Source organism: Hippopotamus amphibius, chromosome 16 (genome assembly GCF_030028045.1).
Source record: "Hippopotamus amphibius kiboko isolate mHipAmp2 chromosome 16, mHipAmp2.hap2, whole genome shotgun sequence".
In the NCBI taxonomy this organism is placed as follows: Eukaryota; Metazoa; Chordata; class Mammalia; order Artiodactyla; family Hippopotamidae; genus Hippopotamus; species Hippopotamus amphibius.
The window spans coordinates 3,871,943-3,891,081 of record NC_080201.1 but is presented as its reverse complement, the minus strand read 5'-3'; the positions used below and the strand labels follow the sequence as shown (position 1 = coordinate 3,891,081).

The 19,139-nt window shown below is 47.2% G+C and overlaps 1 protein-coding gene across 4 annotated transcripts in view; it reads left to right on the top strand.

Moving 5' to 3' along the window:
• The window catches only part of KIAA0513 (KIAA0513 ortholog), a 51,857-nt gene that overhangs the window by 376 nt on the left and 32,342 nt on the right, over positions 1-19,139 (top strand). The window contains exon 2 of one of the 4 annotated variants that reach the window (XM_057711056.1): positions 8,303-8,437. The exons of 2 other annotated variants lie outside the window; for them this stretch is intronic. The gene's annotated coding sequence lies outside the window, so the exon portion shown is untranslated. Of the gene's footprint in view, positions 1-8,297; positions 8,438-19,139 lie in introns of all 4 variants that reach the window. One more of the 4 variants, XM_057711055.1, reaches the window with a different exon arrangement.

Genomic DNA, 19,139 nt, shown 5'->3' with positions numbered 1-19,139 from the left:
TCCCCACCCCCCACCCCACCCCCCCGCCCGGTGGCAGACGGTGTCGCCTGGTGGCTTAGGGATGGAGCCGGTTCCTCAGTTTGGGGGGAGGAGGACCCCCCCCCGACTCCTGGAAGGGCATGCTGGGGAGGGGGGCCTGGGACCCGGTTGGGAAAGACATTTGCCAAGTTGTGCTGTGTTGGATTTTAAGTTTGCTGCCCCTCTGCTCCTGGGGTGGCAGCCGGGGGCGCCGTGGGGGCAAAGGAGAAAGGGCCCAGCCTGTGCCGCCCCAGGGCCCCCTCCTTCCCAACATCAGGAAGCAAGAGGAGCTTTGCAGAGGGGACAGTGCCACCAACGCACAGTGTCAGAGGCTGTTTAGAACAGCTGCTTCAGGGAGGCCTGGACCAGCGTCCAGGGTCTTGGAAAGAACAGGATGTGGTCTTTCTGGAGCTGGGTGCGAGTTTTCCCTGGCGTGGCATCTGAGCTTCCCTGGGTTGTACTCTGATTGGATTTGGGAAGAGCAAGAAGACTCGGCAGTGGGCACTGGCCAGCTCCCGTGACTCTGGTTAAGTGTGAGGCCGGGGTGGCAGCCTGCAGACTGGGCAGGAACTCACCTCTGAGCTGGCACAGGTGAGGTGCTTGAGGTGCAGGCTGTCGCTGGGGCGAGTCAGCGTTAGGGGCGAGTCGACAGCTGTTCAGGGACCAGGCTGCTGTAGCCAAGCCGCCCTCCAGACCATCGTCACCTCATGCTAAGGTTTGGGGCTCATTTGCTTAGAGGCACCCCCTCCCTCCACCGAAACCGGAGCAGCCAAGATGCTTAGTACCGAATTTAGCAAAGAAAAAAAAATTCAGCTGTGTTACACGTGAGCATGGTTCAGTTTGGAAGTGTATGTTCTCCCATTGTTCCCTCTCTCCCTTGAGCTGTCACTGGTTTTTATTTCCACTTTGCGCAGAAATAGGACTGCTTACGCATGTGAAGCACAGGGCGCTTGGCTATTGAGATCAGCTCACAATGAGAGAGTTGACTCATGAGATTCTCCTTTTGCATTAAAGGTGGCTGAGGAAGCAGACGCAGGCACCTGAGCCAGCAGCGCGTTATCTCTAACTTCTCATCGGTTCTGGACTCCGTTCCCGTGTGGCTGGCTGGCTTGCTTGCTTGCTTGCTTGCTCTCTCTACTCAGTCAGCTGAGCAAATCACAAACCTTAAATAATTCACTTTGGATTTCCAGACAGTGGAGAATACCCACAGATATTATATGTGGTTCTTTTTGCATGACGATAGCTTTGGTTCCTTGGAGGTAAATTGCTTTAGGGTGACCTCAGGTGGCTCTGAGGCCACTTCTTTTAGGACGGTCTTTAGGAAAGGTTTAGGGTGGGATGAATCATGCTATATGCCTCTGTCTCTCTCTCTCCCCCCAGCCCTCCATCAGAAAAGAAAATAATCAGGTTAAAAGAAACATCAAAAGCAGCCTGGGAAGAGGAAAAAGTCAGGAAAAGTCAACCCACATGACATGCAAGGGAGGAGTCAAAATCCTATTACCAATGATAACGCCTCGCTTTTACACGACAGAGTAATTGGCAAAGGGCTTCCACACACAAAATCTTAATTGATCTTTGCAAATGTCACAGGTGAGGAAACTGAGGCTAAGTGACTTGCTCAAGGTCACTTAGCTACTCGGGGGCAAAGCTCAGTGTTAACCCTAGCCATCTGACACCAGGTGCGGGGGCCCATCACCGCTCTGCCACGCGGGATGTGGGAAGGATGCGGACACGCGCATCTCAGGGCCCTAGGGCTTTCCCAGCACCCTTCTTTCCCACCGTGTGCCCCACTTGCTAAGTCAGCTTGGCTCGAAGTTGTAGATGCTCTCCAGCACTTCCCTCTACCCCAGGCTTGAGAGTCTGCATTTACTCAGATTTGTTTATGTCTTTGAGAAATCTAGTGGGAAGTGTGATTGCAGGGAGTGTCTTTTGCTCAAGCACTCAGTGTTTCCTAATAGTCTAGGTGTCTTCAGCCATGTGATGCAAGAGATCAAAGCAATTCTAGGGAAATCTGCCACAATCGTTTTCCTTGTCCTCCACACGGAAGAAAAGTGTGCGGTGGTTGTGAAACCTGAGGAGCTGACCCAGTACTTTTGTTTATTTTATCCATTTTTTTAATGCATGGCATTGTTTGCATTATGGTGACACTTTTTTTTTTTTTTAAAAGGAGGCTACAGCTGTTCTCATTAGGGAAGAATAAGCTTGAATCCTGTTCTTTAGATCCGAGCATCTAGGTCTGAAAAAGGACACCGGGGGAGATTATCTGAGATGTTTCAGCAGGTCAGTGATAGAGAACAGAATTAAAAGCCAAGGCAGTCTTGGGACACATCAGTGGATGTATAGATGTGGAATGACAAATGTGAAGGTTCTCGTCGACTCTGTGCTTAGAATATTGAGTTCTTTTCTGGGCATCACATTTAGTGCAGGACCTAGAAAAAAATATCGAGCATATTCATCAGAAATTGCTACAGTGGGGAATGAATTAGAGCTGGTAAGCCTGGAAATCCTGGAAGTCATGATTCCGGAATGTCATGTATTAGACGTGGTCTGTGGAGGCCCAGGATCCCAAGAATGAAAGGACAAACGTCATACTTAGAAAGACTTCAGTTGTAAGAGCTTTATTGGTGCCCAAGTGATTTTTTAAAAAAACTATGACTCAAATCATGTCTCTCGCCAGTGACTTCTCAGTAGTTTTGGGATCAGATACAAACTTCTTACCTGAGTCTACTATACGAGGACTGACTGACCTTCTTTGTTTCTCCAGCTTCATCTATTACCACTCTCACTCACAAAAGTCCCTCCTTCTTTCTGTGCCTTGACCAGGTCTAACTTGCTCTGCCTCAGGGCCTTTGCACTGGCTGTTCCTTTGGCCAGGTTCTCCCATGGCTGACTCCCTGTCATTCAAGTCAGTGGTCCAGTATCACATTGTTAGGACTTTCCCTGACAATCTACATAATTTCATCCTGGTCCCCCACCCACTCACTCATGTTACATTGTTTTACTTTCTTCATAACAATATCAAATGGTCTTATTTGTAAGTTTTTTATTGTCTGTTCCTCATTTATGGTTGTATCAACAGTGCCCCAAACAGTGCCTGGCATGTAGGAGGCACTCAATAAATATTTCTTGAATGAATGATTTTTATGACAGACCTTTTCAAAGATGGGAGGGATTGCTGCATTGGTAAATATTAAACTAGTCTTCTTTTACCCGAGACAGTCATCCGTAGTTTGGCTGGTTGACCAGCGGGCAAGAAAATTCAAGCATTAGATAGACGGTAAAACCAGATCCCTTTCTGTATGAGTTTCCTAGGGCTGCTATAACAAAGTGCTGCCAACTGGGGCGCTTAAAGCAACAAATAGTTATTCTCTTACAAATCTGGAAACAAGACATCCAAAGTCAAGGTGTCAGCAGGGTTGGTTCCTTCTTGGGGGCTCAGAGGGAGCATCTGTTTGTGCCCCCCCCCCCCCACCCCTGGGGGTTTCCAGCCATCCTTTCTGTTCCTGGGCTTGCAGCTGCAGCCCTCCTGTCCCTGCCTCTGTGGTCACATGGCCTTCTCCTTGTGTGTGTGTGTGTGCGCGCGCACATGCTTTCACATTGTCTTCCCTCTGTGTGTATCTCTCTCTGTCTCCTCTCTTCTTGTAAGGACACCAGTGAAATTGGATTTGGGGCCCATGCTATTCCATTAAGACTTTATCTTAACTAATTACATCTGCAAAGACCCTGTTTCCAAATGAGGTCCCATTCACAGGTTCCAGGGCTTAGGACTTCTCTTTTCATTGTTCAGCTCAATGCATAACTTCAAGATCCAGCAACATGTTGAAGGGAAAGCCTGGCAGGAGGGGCTTGGTTATTTTCCGGGCTGAGGACATGGATTCCGATGTTTGTGTCTAAAGCATTTATGATCCTTAGAACTCACAACTTATAACTCATGATCTGTGTGTGTCCCAGATGAGGAGAGGAAGGGTCTGAGCCTTTGAGTGACTTCTCCAAGGTCATGCAGGACCAGACGAACCTCCTGACTGATTGCAGAGCCTGTGGCCTCTCCACCCCTCCCCCACGTGGCCAGTCTTCCTCGTGGCTCCAGCCCAGGGTAGGATGTGGGGTTTCTCCAGCCGCTGTGCAGGGGCCCCGGAGGGGTGATTTCTTCCCTCGGCCTTCTGCTCTCCCGCGCCCACCCTGTCCTTGTGGTGGAGGAGTGGCTCACTGACAGTGAGATAAATGGTGCAGCTGGACACGATGTTCTGGTTCAGACCTCGTGCAGCTGGTCAAAGCTGGAGGCTACAATATCAGAGAAGTCACATTTTTTCTTTGTTGGGCTTTTCCAGTGATTCTGAAGGGCTTTTAAGTAAGGTTTTGAGAATACTGAGTTTCAATATCTCAGATTTCGACCCCAAAAAAGGTTACAGAAATGAGCTGTGCAGGAGCTTTTCTGATTTGGGGCCAAGGGAATGGGTGGGTGGGGGGCTGAGATCAGGGCAGGCTGCCAGCAAAACATCCTCCCTTTGCCTTCAGAGACCTTTTTATTTCTGGCTCTGTCTCACCCAGTTACCCAATGTCCCCCTCCCTTATTTAATTTTTTGTTGGCTGGGTCACACATGCGGATGGTACAAAACTCAAATGATACAGAAAGATGTCCGGTGAAAGGCGGTTTCTGTGTCTGCCTCCCCTACCATCCCCCAGCTTCCCAGTCTCCTCCCCAGCGGTACCATCTCCACCAGTTTCTTCTGTCTCTTTTCAGAGACCTGATGTCCTTTAGTGTCCCCAAGTGCCACCCCCACCTCACCCCACCCCACCCCACAGGCTGTGTTCCCATCCCTACTTTCCGTTCCTCCTTCCTCCTGCCTTTTCAGACCCCTTGCTGTGGGGACCTGAGAGGCTGGTCTGTTCCCAGGTGCTAAGTGATGACAACACCTCTGCCAGTAGTTGTATATTTAGATGAGAGGTGCTTGGAAGAAATGAGTCTGTAATGGTAAAATGTGGGGCTTTCAGGGAAGAGTGTGGGGAAAGAGCTGGTATTTATGGTGTGGTTTTCGGATCAGGTTCCTTGAACGTCAGGGTTTGCCCTGGTGAGGAGGTGAGCACAGAGCACTCAGGGAAGGGAGGAGGGAGGGGCAGTTGATGTTCCGTTCCCCAGGGCACCGTGATGGTGTTGTTACAGCTCGTATTCACTGTGCCAGGTGCTCTCCGGGGGGTTGTCACTAACCCTCACAAGAACACTGATGGGTAGCTGTGGTTACCCTCCCCATTTCACAGGTGGGAGAGCTGAGGCCCAAGAGGCAGAGCGCTGTGCCTCCCGCCACATCTGCTTGTAAGGGCAGAGCTAGCTCGCAGGTCCAGGTACCTGCTGCGTGTACACGTCATCTCCCCTGTCTCCTGGTCTGGATGGGTCTCATCCTCCCTTGTCTTCTGTACCGTTTGGTGGTATCTTCATAGCTCTCAAAGGACAGCGTGATCCCGGTGTGGCACACGGGTGACACAGAGGAGGAGCCTCACAGAAGGAAAATCTGTCATCCCTGGGGCTTTCTGGGCCCATTCCAGAAACGTTCTCCTGCCTCTAAAGATGCAAAATGATGGGATTTACCTGGCCGTCCAGTGGTTAAGACTTCGTCTTCCAAGGCAGGGGGTGTGGGTTCCATCCCCTGTCCGGGAGCTTAGATCCCACAGGCCTGGAGGCCAAAAAACCAAAACATAAAACAGAAGCAGTATTGTAACAAATTCAATGAAAAAAAAAAGATGCAAAACAAATGACCTAGACTCATCCCACCATAGGAATAATCTCCAGCAAAAGCTGAAAGAAATGATAAATTTGGAGGGAAAAAAGCAAGAGAGAAAAGGGGATCGTTTTTTTCCTTGTCACCGAGTTCACGTGGGGAAGCTCGTGCCTGGGTGCCAGCCGTGTCCCTCAGGGAAAGCCTCTCACAGACAGGTGCACTCTGAGGCCTTCGCATCCCAGCCAGGCATGACTCAGAGCAGATGACTCACCAGTGACAGAAATGACCGATGAGCTGGGGGAAGAGGAGACTCTAGAATCCGCAGAGCAAATGGAGAATGCCAGAGTAAGTGAGCTCAGCGGGCTGACGTTCAGCTGACATCCTTGAGCGAGGGGCTTTGGGAGTGAAGCAGGGAAGCTAAGATGCAAAAGTAGGGCCCAAGAGAAGTGGGGGGATACCTCACAAGAGAAGAAAACTGAACTGTGAGTTAATGGTAAATACCAAGAATGAAGTGAAAGAATTAAATGCGGGACTTCCCTGGTGGTCTACTGTTTAAGACGTCACCTTCCAGTGCAGTGGGTGCAGGTTCGGTCCCTGGCTGGGGAACTAACATCCTGCATGCCTCTGGGCCAAAGAACCAAAACATAAAACAGAAGCAATACTGTCACAGATTCAGTAGAGACTTTAAAAAAGGCCCACATCAAAACAAAAAAAATCTTAAAAAAAAAAGAATTAAATGAGATCAGAACAGTGAAAACCTGATATCCCTGCCCCCCAGTGTTGGCTTCCTTCATGTGGCTGTGCGCAGGAAGTAGGAAACCGCCTCACAGAGGAAAGCTGGGCCGATTCCCGCTCTGCTCGGGGAGGAGGCTTCTGCCGCCCTTTCTGAACGGCAGGGTCATTCTTGGAATCCCAAGGCTCAACTTGGATGATGAAAAAACTTTTCACTTGTTAGCTCTTGTGGAGGAAAGAGGTTGTTTACGTACTCAAAATCTAATATAAGGGGCGAAGACGTCAAACTTTTTGTACTAATTAACACAATAAATCATCCTATCAAAAAGAAAATCTAGTGTAAGGGGACTTAACAAGACTCCTGTGGGCACCTCGGACCTCATCTCTCAGGTCACCTGGAGGGGCCGAAACCCAAGGGGTCCCACGAGGCTGGCACCTCCCGACCGGTGGTCCTGCTCCATCCTCGCCTGCGTGCCTGCTCCCTCTCTGCACAGCCACCCGAACGCAGCATCTTTGCAAAATCGAAATCAGACCGTGGCGTTGCGCGGATGCAGACCCCCCAGTGCTCTTTCGTTGCTCCTGGGATGAAATCCTTACTCCTCCGCTCTCAAGCCCCTGCCTAGTGCTTGGCCCGCAGCCCTGCCAGCCTTGGCTGGGCCAGGTTCACTCCTGCTGCAGAGCCTGTGAGCTTGCTGTTTCCTGAGGCTGGGATGCTGGTGGGGGAGGTTTCTCAGGCTGAGCCACACGCATGGGCTTCAGTTTCAAGCAGCCACACGAAACAAGCAAAGGAAACAGGCCCAATTAATTTTGATAGTTGATTTTATTTAATCCAGTGTATCCAGAATGTCACCACGGACATACCTAATCACTATAAAAATCATTGAGACAGCTTCCATTCTCTTTCTGTGCTAAGTCTGGAATCTGCGTGGCCGGCACGTCTCAGTTTGCACAAGCCACATTCCGTGGCTCAGTGACCACACTGGGACAGTGGCTGCAGCTCTAACCTGCTAGGGCTTCAACTTCATTCATGGTACTTGCAATGGACCGTGGTGCTGTCTGTTTACCGCTGTCCTCTTACTTGAGCACACGCTCCCGGAGGCCTGGACTTTTGTTTGCCTTGTCCCCCTGGCACGGCGCCTGGCACTCTATGATGCTCAAGAATGTTTGTTGAGTGATCAGATGAAAACATGACCAAACAAACGAACCACACCTCCATCCTCTGCACGTCCCAGAGGCAACTGAGTAGTTAGTGCCATTAGGAGCCTTTTCTAATCAGGGGGATTCAGTGCACAAGGTTTCCTGTTTCTTGTAGGTCCTAACTGTTTCTTGTCGGGACCCTTGTATTGTCAAAGGCCCATCGTGATTATTCTTCACGGGGCTTATTTTGGGGGTGACAGTGATACGAACGACAGGATTTTCAAAGGGAAGCAGTTAACAGGGTTGAGGCTCTTTGGTGTTGTTACTGCTTGGAGTTAATCTGGATCACGGATTTCAACTGGGGACCTCTGGGGACCTCTCAGTCGTCACCACTGGAGGTCACTTCCGGCATCCAGTGGGCAAAGGCCAGGGATGTGCTCACCCTGCTGCAGTCTGGCGCACAGGACAGCCCTCGCTACCAGGACTTAGCCCGCGTGGTGATGGAGCCGCAGTCGGAAGCCCTGCTGTAGATCTGCGTGGCTTCACGTTGGCTACATTTCTGAATCGCCTCTGGTAACGTCAAGGAGGTTATTAGTCTCCAGAAACTTGACAGGTTCTGTGCCGGCCCCATCTTTTCATTCCCTTGTCTCGCTATCGTGTAAACCCGCCCCTACTTATCATTTCTTTTCCTAAAAGGATAGACCAAACGGGAGCTGCCTCCGGCTAAAGCCTTTGAGATGAAAGAAAATCATCTCCACATTTCCAGCACAAATTAGAATTCTGCAGAGAAGACATCTGGAGAAGCTGGCGTCTCGAGCACCATGGATCAGTGCACTGTAAGCCCTTGGAAGCCGTTTGGAAACCTTTGAAGCAAAGCAGCAGCAGAAACCCATCTCTTTTCACCTACTTTGACATAAACATCTGCCAACTACGCTTTCAAACAAACACACACGTGTTTATGGTCGCAAGCAGGCCGGGAGTGCAGAGTTATGTCTTTTTCAGTTCTTGTTGAGTGTGACGCCGCTCCCCCCACCTCCTCCCCGCCAAATAAGAGAATGCGGCTCCCATATTATTGCAGGTAGAAGAAGGATTGAGGGACGTCCCTGGTGGTCCAGTGGGTAAGACTCCATGCTCCCAATGCAGGGGGCCTGGGTTCCATCCCTGGTCAGGGGACTAGATCCCACACTCCACAGCTAAAGATCCCAGGTGCTGTAACTAAGACCTGGTGCAGCCAAATCCATAAATACATATTGAAAAGAAAGAAGGAGAAAGGAAGGAAGAAAAAGAAAAAAAGGGATCGATTATATATGTTTCGATTTTAAGGTTTTGGGGAATACTTGCAAATATAGAGTTGTGCTAGACCTGGCAATATTTTTTATCCTTCCCAATCCTCCCACTAGGTCTGAGGAAGTCTGAACTAGCTGGTGGTGGGGGTTCCTCCTGCCCCTTGCCCGTTGCTTCGTGCTGTTTTCTCTGCAATGTCTTCCCTTGTCTGACTGGCAGGCTCCTATCAGATCTGACCTGGGCAGTGCAGTCTAATGCATCGAGTGCTCCAACTTCTGGGCTCCCGTTCACGTCCACAACCTGGCATTACAGCACTTGTCCCATTGCTATAATAATTTACTTCTGTCTGTCTCTTCTTAGATTGTGTTTGGGAAAGGAAGGCCCATATCCTGTTCATCTTTGTGTATCCATTCCCAGTACATGGTAGGGGCTTAATAAATGTTGGCACACGAGTGACCTGAACACTACAAGATAACACCTTTTATCCGTCTCCCTGGTACTGCCTCTATCTGAGAAGAGAGGCAGCGGCTCCGTTCTTGGCCTTGGATGGTGAAGTTGCAGGACTCGGCACTGAGCAGAGGTGACAAACCAGTCCCAGGAAAGGAGTGGCCCTGCATTGTCCCTGGTTCTCTGTTTTACTTAGCTGGTGACGATGTGGGTGGAAAGTGTGTGTTCCAGACGCAGCTGTGTGGGCACCACTGGGCAGCTTTGCTGACCCGCCAACCCCCGGCCCGGCCCGGCCCTGAGTCTCCACTTACCATGTTAGAGCGGCTTCCCTGAGTCTGTGCCGTTCCCCTGGACTTCCTGTCTGCCTCCCCATCCCTTTCTTGTCTGTCTGCCAGCCCCCACGTCTTCTGGAAATCCGAAGTCTCATCCAACCCTAATGTCTTGGGGTTTTATTCGAGTGAAACAAAGTCTAGAATTACTTAGTGCTTAACTGCTTTGTTCCCGCACTTTTGCAAACATCTCCTTTATTCTTTTTACTTTTTTCTTTTGGCCGCACTGCACGGCTTGCAGGATCTTAGTTCCCAAACCAGGAATCCAACCTGTACTCCCTGCAGTGGAAGCGTGGAATTCTAACCACTGGACTGCCAGGGAATTCCCAATTCTTTTATTATTATTTTTAAATCATTCAGTTTTTTCCTTAAGGCCCTGAGTAACTGATATGAAAGGCTCGCATTTGTGAGTGAAAAATGTCAAGCCCTCCTTGTTTGCCGGTCTCTACTAAAGTAGGAATTAGAAAACATCTTTACATGCTTTGGAATAAATGTCAGATTGCTAAATCAGACGTTGCCTGCATTGCTTCCAAGCAGGAAGTCCTCTAGATTGTCTTATCCCATAGGGATGAGGTGGGGGAGTGCTCCTCCACTCCACTTGCTGACAGCTCTCTGACGCAGCCTTATCTGTAGCCCAAATGGGCACAGCTACCCACTTGCCCTACAGCGAGGCTGTGGTCTCAGACTTTGCGGGGGCTTCTCCAGACTCTCTTATTTAGCTCTGTGGCTTTAGACAGCTATTTATAAACATCTATCTAAAAAGCTCTTAGACAGCTTTTCTAAGCCTTCAAGTTTCTTCAGCCATAAAATGGGAATAATGGTAACCCAGCTCCTGTGTTACAGGAGAATTAAATCAGGTTCTCAGCTAGAGCACTGGTTCAGGGCCTGGTGTGTCGTGAGCATACAGGGAGTATTGATTGTAATCATCGTTTAATTATTAAAAAGTACTAAATAATAGTAATAGCATTCTGGAAAAGAACAGCCCAAGCCAGCTTGGCTTTCTCACACCGTTGTTGTTGGCTGAAGCAGCCGTGGGGAGTGGTGGCTTTGACCTTCTAGAGAGCACGTCACACCAGGAACTGCGGCAGCGCTCAGGTGTGGCAGGAGGCCAGTGAGTGCGTGAGAGGTGGGATGTCTGCAAATGCCATCCTTTTATTAGAATTCAAATGTGCAAGGGGAGAAAATTTTGAGAAAAAATGTGATAGTGTACAGCTTCTATCATGGGAGGCATAAAAATCTTTCAAAGGCTTGGTGAAAAACTCTCATTTCACATCTCAGACCTCTTTGTAGAATCAGTGAGGCTGTCATTAGATCCAGCATGAAACCTGCCCCCTCGCCGCCTCCCTCTCTGTGTCTCTTTTGCTGTCTCTTTCTCTCTGGTCATTGGAACAGCCTAGCAGGGGTGGTCTGGTCAGAGCCCCTTGACGAGATGGCACTTTCCTCCGTGTCACGTGTTGGAGGATTCTGAGTCCAGAAGCATGTGGGATCTCTTATGTTAACACGAGAGTCTGGAATGGACTTTTAGGAAGATATTCACATTTGCTCAGTAAGGGGGCAGCAGTAGAGAAGTGGGGGTAAATCACTCCAGGAAAGACCAAGCAAAACCAGCTGTGGAGGCGCGGCCTGGAAATGGGCGGGTATCCTGTCTCATCCAGCAGGGGGCCCAGAGCCATCCCCCTGGTTCTCCTGAGCCCTGGGCCTTGGGAGGAGAGACAGGCCGACGGCCAGCAGAGGTTTCATTCAGGCTGGGCCCCAGCACGGAGAGCATGGCCTCCTCCCCAGTCTGCCCTGCATGACTGTCGTGTGCTGAACTGCCTGAAATACCTGACATGGACCTTTGTGCCTTTGGAAAGCCGTGAATGTTTCCCCATCTCTGTTTCCTAAAAACCACAGTGGCTCAGAAAGAAGAAGAAGGCTTGTTTTTTCTCCTCGTGGACACTTGGCGAGGTCTCTGCAGCTCCGTGCCTTTGTCCAGTCAGTGGTGAGGAAGCTGGGTCCATAGTGTGAGCTCAAATGAAGGAGGTGACCCCAGGCCCAGAGTGTACCTCAGGGGCCGTGGGTCCCCAAGGAGGGAGGTGGGGGGCTCCTGTGTCACCCAGTCCAGGCTTTCAGGAAGGTGACTCAGAAGCCAGGCCCCTCCCTGGCGGCCCCAAAGGGGAACTTTGACTGCATTTATTTTCCATGGTGCAGAAGAGTGAGACCCTCAACTCTCCCAGCAGCTTTGGAATCAGCCTGGCTCCTCCCACTGCCAGAAGGCACCTTCCCTTAAAAAAGGAGGTGTCCCTCAAGGGATCCATCCAAGAAGAGGAGGTAACAATTATAAATATATATGCACCCAATATAGGAGCACCTCAATACATAAGGCAAATGCTAGCAACTATGAAGGAGGAAATGCAAGGCAGAAATAGGGACACAGATGTAGAGAACAAACATAGGGACACCAAGTGGGGAAAGCGGGGAAGGTTGGGGGGGAATGTATTGGGAGATTGGGATACCAAATTGTGTACTCTAAATATATGCTGTTTATTGTCTGTTAACTGTATCTCAATAAAAGTTCTTAAAAAAAAAAAGAAAAAGGAGGTGTCCATCCCTAGTCCTGGGCATGGTCTGTAGCGGACAGACCGACGTATTCCTGGATGTTTCCTCAGCAGGAAAGAGCGGGTGGAGCTCCTCCCAGAGCTGCACAGGGCTGTCTCACTGCAAAGTGAGCACATTCTTTGGGGAGAGAGTCCTTGTCTTTGTTACTTAAGTGGAGGGCCCATGACTGTATTAAGAATGTAACACGGGGGCTCTTGAAATTGAGTCCCACCTCAAAGATTGAGTGATCCTAAGTCATTGTCGCTGCAGAGGAGGGGGCCAAGTCCTGCCCTGTGTGTGTGTGAAGGGGTGGTGGGGGGAGGCTGTTTTCTTCTCATTCTTTTAACAGTGTTTTTCGCAGAGCAAAAGTTTTTAATTTTTACGAAGTCCAGTGTATCGCCTTTTTCTTTTATGGACGTTGCTTTCAATGTCACGGTGTCTAAGAACACTTTGCCTTGTTTTATTCTAAAAGTTTACAGTTTTGTTTTACATTTGCTCTGTGATCCATTTGAGTTAATTTTTTTAGAAGGTGTGAGGGTTAGGTCAGGTTTATCTGTTTACTTATTTCTTTGCTCTTGGATGTCCAGTTGTTTCAACACCATTTGTTGTTGAGATGACTGTCCTTGCTCCACTGAATAGCTTTTGCATCTTTGTCAAAAATCAGTTGGCTGTAGGTGTGTGGGGCTGTTCCTCCACCCTGTTTCATTACTCTGTGTATCTGTCACCCACCAATGTCATGCTGTCTTGATTGCCATAGCTATTGTAGAAAGTCTTAAAACAGGAGGTATGATTCCTCCAACTCTGGTTTTCTCCCTCACAGTTGTTTTTGTCTGCTCCAGTTCCTTTGTCTTTCCATATAAATTTTAGAATAAGCTTGTTTATATCTGCCAGAAAGCCCTGCTGGGGTAGGAATTGCATGAAATCTGTAGATCAGTTTGGGGAGACGACATCTTTGCTATGTTGAGTCTTAACAGTCCTTGAACGCGATAGTTATTTCCTTTATTAAGTCTTTTGTGGTTTCTTTCATCAGTGTTTTGATTCTTTGGCACACAAACTACTGTACATGTTTTGTTAGATTTTTGCCTAAGTAGTCACTTTTTCAAGTTATTGGAAATGCTATAAGTTTTTCACTTCAGTTTCCAAATGTTCGTTGCTAGTATATAGAAATATCATTGAAATCTTGTGTTAACCTGTATCCTGCAACCTCGTTAAAGTCGCCTATGAGTTCTAGGGCTTTTTAAAAAAAGATTCCTTGGGATTTTCTACTTAGACAAGATGTCATCTGTGAATGGAGACAGGTTTATTCTCTTCTCTCCAATATTTTTTTCCAAGGCCTTTTAATGTCTTTCCCTTGCCTGACTGCACTAGATAGAACTTCGCATAGGAAGGTGAGTTGAGTAGGAGTGGTAAGAGTGTTCCCAGTCTTAAAGGGAAAGCATGCACCTTTTCACCATCAAATGTAATGTTAGATACAGAGTTTTTATAGATGCCCTTTATCAGATTGAGGAAGTTCCCTTCTGTTCCTAGTTTGCTGAGCATTTTGATCATAAATGGAGATTGAGTTTTGTCAAGTGCTTTTTTGTTGCTGTTGCTGTGGACGATATCATCATATGGTTTTTCTTCTTTGGGCTGTTACCACAGTGGGTTACATTGTGTGGTATTTTTTCATTATATCCCCAGGATAAGCTCCACTTGGTTATGATGTATTATTCTTTTTATATGTTGCTATATTTGCCTTGCATCTATGTTCATGAAGGATATTGGTTTGTCATTTTCTTGTACTGTCTTTTTGTGATTTGGTAGAGAGTAATACTGGCCTCATAAGGTGAATTGGAAAATGTTGAATTTCCCAGAAGAGATTGTGTAGACTTGGTGGTGTTTCATCTTTAAATATTTGGTTGACTGTGCCATTGAAGCCATCTGGACCTGGAGTTTTCCTTTTTGAAATGTTTTAGACTATCAGTTTAATTTCTTTAATAGTTATGGGACTACTTAGGTTATCCCTTTCATCTTAGGTGAGTTTAGTTAGTTTGTGATATTCAAGGAATTGGTCTATTTCATCTAACTTGCTGGCTTCATGTATGTAGAATAGAATCAATATTTTACCACTTCAAGTGGAAAGTAGAACTCTAACCACCACAGGTCCCTTTATTCTCTTCCCTGTGTTGTAGCTTTCATATGTATTCTGTGTGACTTGCAGGATCTTAGTTTCCCGAGCAGGGATCAAACCCCCTGCAGTAGAATCATGGAGTCCTAACCACTGGACTGCCAGGGAAGTCCCTATAATTTTTGCTTTCAGCTGTCAAACATATTTTAAAGAACTCAAGAGGAGGAGGATAAGGATTTGCCTAGTGGTCCAGTGGCTAAGAATCTGTCTTGCAGGGGACAGTAGTTCAATCCCTGGTTGGGGAACTAAGATCCCACATGCCACAAGGCAACTAAGCCTGCGTGCCATAACTGGAGAGCCTGTGAGCCGCAACTACAGAGCTCATGCTCTGGAGCCCTCGTGCCACAACTATAGAGAAGCCCACGCACCTCAGTGATGCGAAGAGCCTGCATGTCACAATGCTGAGCCTGTGTGCCGCAGCTGAGACCCAACGCAGCCAAAAAACAAATAAATATTGTTCTAAAAAAAGAGGAGGAAAATAGTCCATTATATTTATCCAGCTTTTTTCCCCTTTTCCTTTGCTCTTCCTTCATTCCTGATGTCCCATTTCCTTCTGGTATTACTTCTCTTCTGTCTAAGGAAGTTTCTTTGTAACTTCTTACAGAGCACATCCACTGGCAGCAAATATTCTTTGTAACTTCTTACAGAGCACATCCACTGGCAGCAAATATGAATGTTTTCACCTTCATTCCTGATGGATTTTTTTTTTTTTTTTTTTGCACATCTAGAACTCTAGACTGGCAATTCTTTTCTTTCAGCACTTAAAAAGTGTTTTTTTCGCTTTCTTCTGGGTGCCACAGTTTTTGTTGAAAAATCTATAGTCACTCAAATCCTTATTCCCCTCTGAATAATTCATTTTTCTCTGGTTGCTTTCAAGGTTTGTTTTGTCTTTAGTTTTCAGCACTTTCATTATGATGTGCGTGGGCGTGGATTTTTTTGGATTTATCTCTTTTGCATTCACTGAGCTGCCGAAATCTGTTAGTTTATGTCCTTTGGCAAATTTGGGGAGTTTCAGTCATTATTTCCTCAAATATATTTTTTGCACTGTCTTCTTTCTCCTCTCCTTCTGGAACTCTGATAACACAAATGTTAGATCCTTTAGTTTTGTCCCACAAATCCCTAAGGCGTTGCTCACTTTTTTAAAAGATTTTTTCTCTCTGTTGTTCGGATTAGATCATTTTTATTGGTCTGTCTTCATGTTCACTGACTCTTTCCTTTATTTCCTTCATTCTGCTGTTGAGCCTGTGCAGTGGTTTTACATTTTTCAGTTACTGTATTTTTAGTTCTGAAATTTTCATTTGATTCTTCTTCATATCTTCTGTTTCCTTGATGAGACTTTTTATCTTTCCCTTTATTTCAAGAATATTCTCCCTTACTTCTTGGAGTATTATTTTATATACTTTTATAATAACTGCCTTGATGTTTTAATTAATTCCAATACTTCATCATCTTGGCACTGGTATCAGTTGATTATCCTTTCCCGTGTGAGTTTAGGATTTTCCTAGTTCTTTGTATGTTGAGTAATTTTGGATTGATCCTGAATATATGAGTATTACATTATGAGACTCTGGGTCTTATTTATTTATTTATTTATTTATTGGCTGCATTGGGTCTTCATTGCTGTGCAGGCTTTCTCTAGTTGTGGCAAGCGGGGGCTACTCTTTGTTGCGGTGCACGGGCTTAGTGCAGTGGCTTTTCTTGTGGAGCATGGGCTCTAGGTGTGTGGGCTTCAGTAGTTGCAGTACGTGGGCCCTAGAGCACACGGACTTCAGTGGTTGTGGTGTATGGGGTCAGTAGTTGTGGCATGTGGGCTCTATAGTTTGTGGACTTTAGTAGTTGTGGTGCATGGGCTCAGTAGTTGTAACTCGGGCTCTAGAGTGCAGGCTCAGTAGTTGTGGCACATGGGCTTAGTTGCCCCGCAGCATGTGGGATCTTCCCAGACCAGGGCTCGAACCCATATCCTCTGCATTGGCAGGTGGATTCTTTTCTTTTCTTTTTTCTTTTTAAGAACTTTTATTGAGATACAGTTGACATAAAATAAACTGCATATCTTTGAAGTGTACAATTTGATATTTTTTTCTTATTAGTAATGTATATATGGCAATCCCAATCTCCCAATTCATTTCCCCCAAACCCTCCCCGCCTTCCCCACTTGGTGTCCATATGTTTGTTCTCTACGTCTGTGTCTCTATTTGGCAGGCGGATTCTTAACCACTGCACCACCAGGGGAATCCGGGTCTTGTTTAAATCCTATGGAGAGTGTTGCCATCTTTGTTGTAGCAGGCACCCAACCAATTTGAGTTCAGATTCAAAGTCCCTCCCAGCCTTCTGTGAGTTTCAGTATCAGTTGTGTTTGCAAAGCCTTCATGGTGCTCTTCAGACCTGCCTCTGTGTGTCGCTCCATGGCCTGTGTGTCACTCCATGCCAGTGTGGCACCTTGGCAGTGCTCTCTCCTGCAGTGCAGCACTGAGTCCACAGTGTGCTGGTTAGAATTATATGTGCACATGCTCAGCTCAGGGCTGAGCCTGGGAGCTCATCGCAGCTTCATGGGGTTGTTCTCCTGAGCTCCTCCTTCTCCACTGTCTCCCCAGGCCTTTCCAGTCCCAGGGGCCCCTTCTGTTTGATTTTCAGCCAGAAAGCAGGGGCGTTATTTCTCCTGTTCTGCTGCGTTCTTCCTGGGACTTAGCTCACATCCGTGACTAAGCAAGAGGATGACCAGGAGAGAAGAATTCAATGGGGTTTTCACCTTCTTCAGCTCCTCCAATTGGAAAGGAAGCTTCTGTCCCTCAAAGTTTTAGGCATCTGTGGACCCCTCTGCTGCTGTTGTCACTCCTGGGAGACTGGGGCGTGAGAGCTCCAAGAAGACAGAAGCACAAAAAAGGAAAAGCCCTGGGTTTGGTTTCACTGCCTCTGAGAATTAGACAAGTCCTTCCCTACTCCCCACGCCAGGACCAGGCTTCTGGAGCTCTGCTGATGCCTGTTTCTGGATGTCAGGTTGTATTTGGTCCAGGCTGGGGGGTCCTGGAGTAGGGAGGTGGCAGAATCACCACTACATTGGTGGTGCTTCAAATTCTGGTTGTCTCCCCTCCCCAGGCTGCCCGTGTTTGCTTTTCATAGTCGTCAAGTAGCCGTCCTGTCCATTCTGCCCAGGTTTTAGAGCCACACTCAGTGGGTGAGACAGGACGTAGTATGCTCACTGCATCTCACTCAGAACCATAAGGAAGCAGAAGACGGGCATTTTAGAGGCATTCGGCAAAGAAATCCAGATTAAACAAAGACATGAGGAAGTCAGGATGAAGCCGTGCAGGACAACTGTGGTTCATGTGGGGAAGGAGGAAAATATAAGAAGAGAAACTGAAGGATTAGGTAGATGGTAACAGAAATATCTGATATGCAGTGTCACGTGAAGGACTGATGGAACCCTCTCCCTTGAGCTTCCCTTACCCCGTCGTTATGTATCTGCCTTGCAGGGTGAGAAGGGGATTCCTTCTCACCCGCGCAGGCTGCCGTGTTGAAGGGGGTGGCTTGCCTATAAGCAGATGAGCTTCATTCCTCTCCGTTGGGGGTGTCAGGAAAGGTACACATGGAGAAGCAGGGAAAGATCTCTATGAGAGTCAAGAGTCTTCAGAGTAGCGAGTATTTTTATCCAGGTGGTCACCAATGTGTATAGCCTCATGCTGCAGGAATCTGATATCTGGGCTTGATAAAGAATTCCTCTCTTAAAGTAGATTCCCTCCCCCTGCCCCCAACTCACTCAAATAAAGCAAAGCCTTTATTGCAAGAATAATTCTTGCTTCGTTAAAAGATTTTCTGAACGAGAAAACTGTCGATACTGGTAACTGTCACTGAATTTCAGCCTACACATGTTGACACAGATGAAAGCAAAGACCTTCTGAAAATCTTAAGGCAGAACTTTGGAAGTGGCCGTTTTCTCCAGGGTCTCTGATAGCGATATGATCTTTAAAGTTCCCATTGTCCTGTCAGTTCATGTACTGAACCATTCTTCAAATGCCTAATATGAATACCATTCAGAATCCATATAGTACCTTAGCCATTTGCATTTTTTCCCCCTGGTTTGTTTTATTAGTTCGTTTGATCCTTATGACAGCCGTATAAGGCCGGCAGGATAGCTGTGGCATTGTCTTGTATTGTTTTTACGTGGTGGTAATTACAGGGAGAATATAATTTTACATCTTGGTTTTTCACTTTCCACTTTTTTCATTTAACACGAGTGTTTTCACGGTGCCCTGTTGTCATTATTGCTCTCTGTCATATTTCAGTGAAGTGCCAGAATTAATGTAGCAGAACTGACATCACTTTCTTCTTGTTGAGCGTTTAGTTTATTTTCACTTTTTTTTGCTATTATAAAGCATCCTGCGTAGAGGTTTTTTGGCCATGTTTTGGGCTATTTCCTTAGGATAGATTAAATAGGCTTTAAAAATGCTGTTAAACATTTCAACATTAGGGAGGATTTCAAAAGAGCACAGGCGACCTAGAGAAAGCACCAGGGTGACACAATCAGTTTCCAGATTTCTCCATGTTGCAGGGCAGGTTTTGGATGTGCCAAGAGATTTGGCCAAAGGGAGGTGGGTGATGTGTATAGGGAAGTGAAGAAAGCATCAGCACAGGCCCAGGGTGTGCAGAGACAGGGAGAGAAAGAGGGAGAGGGAGGAGGGGAAACCAGCTGGATTCTGCAGAAATTCTGTCTTGAAGAAACCAACAACCCCATGCTTA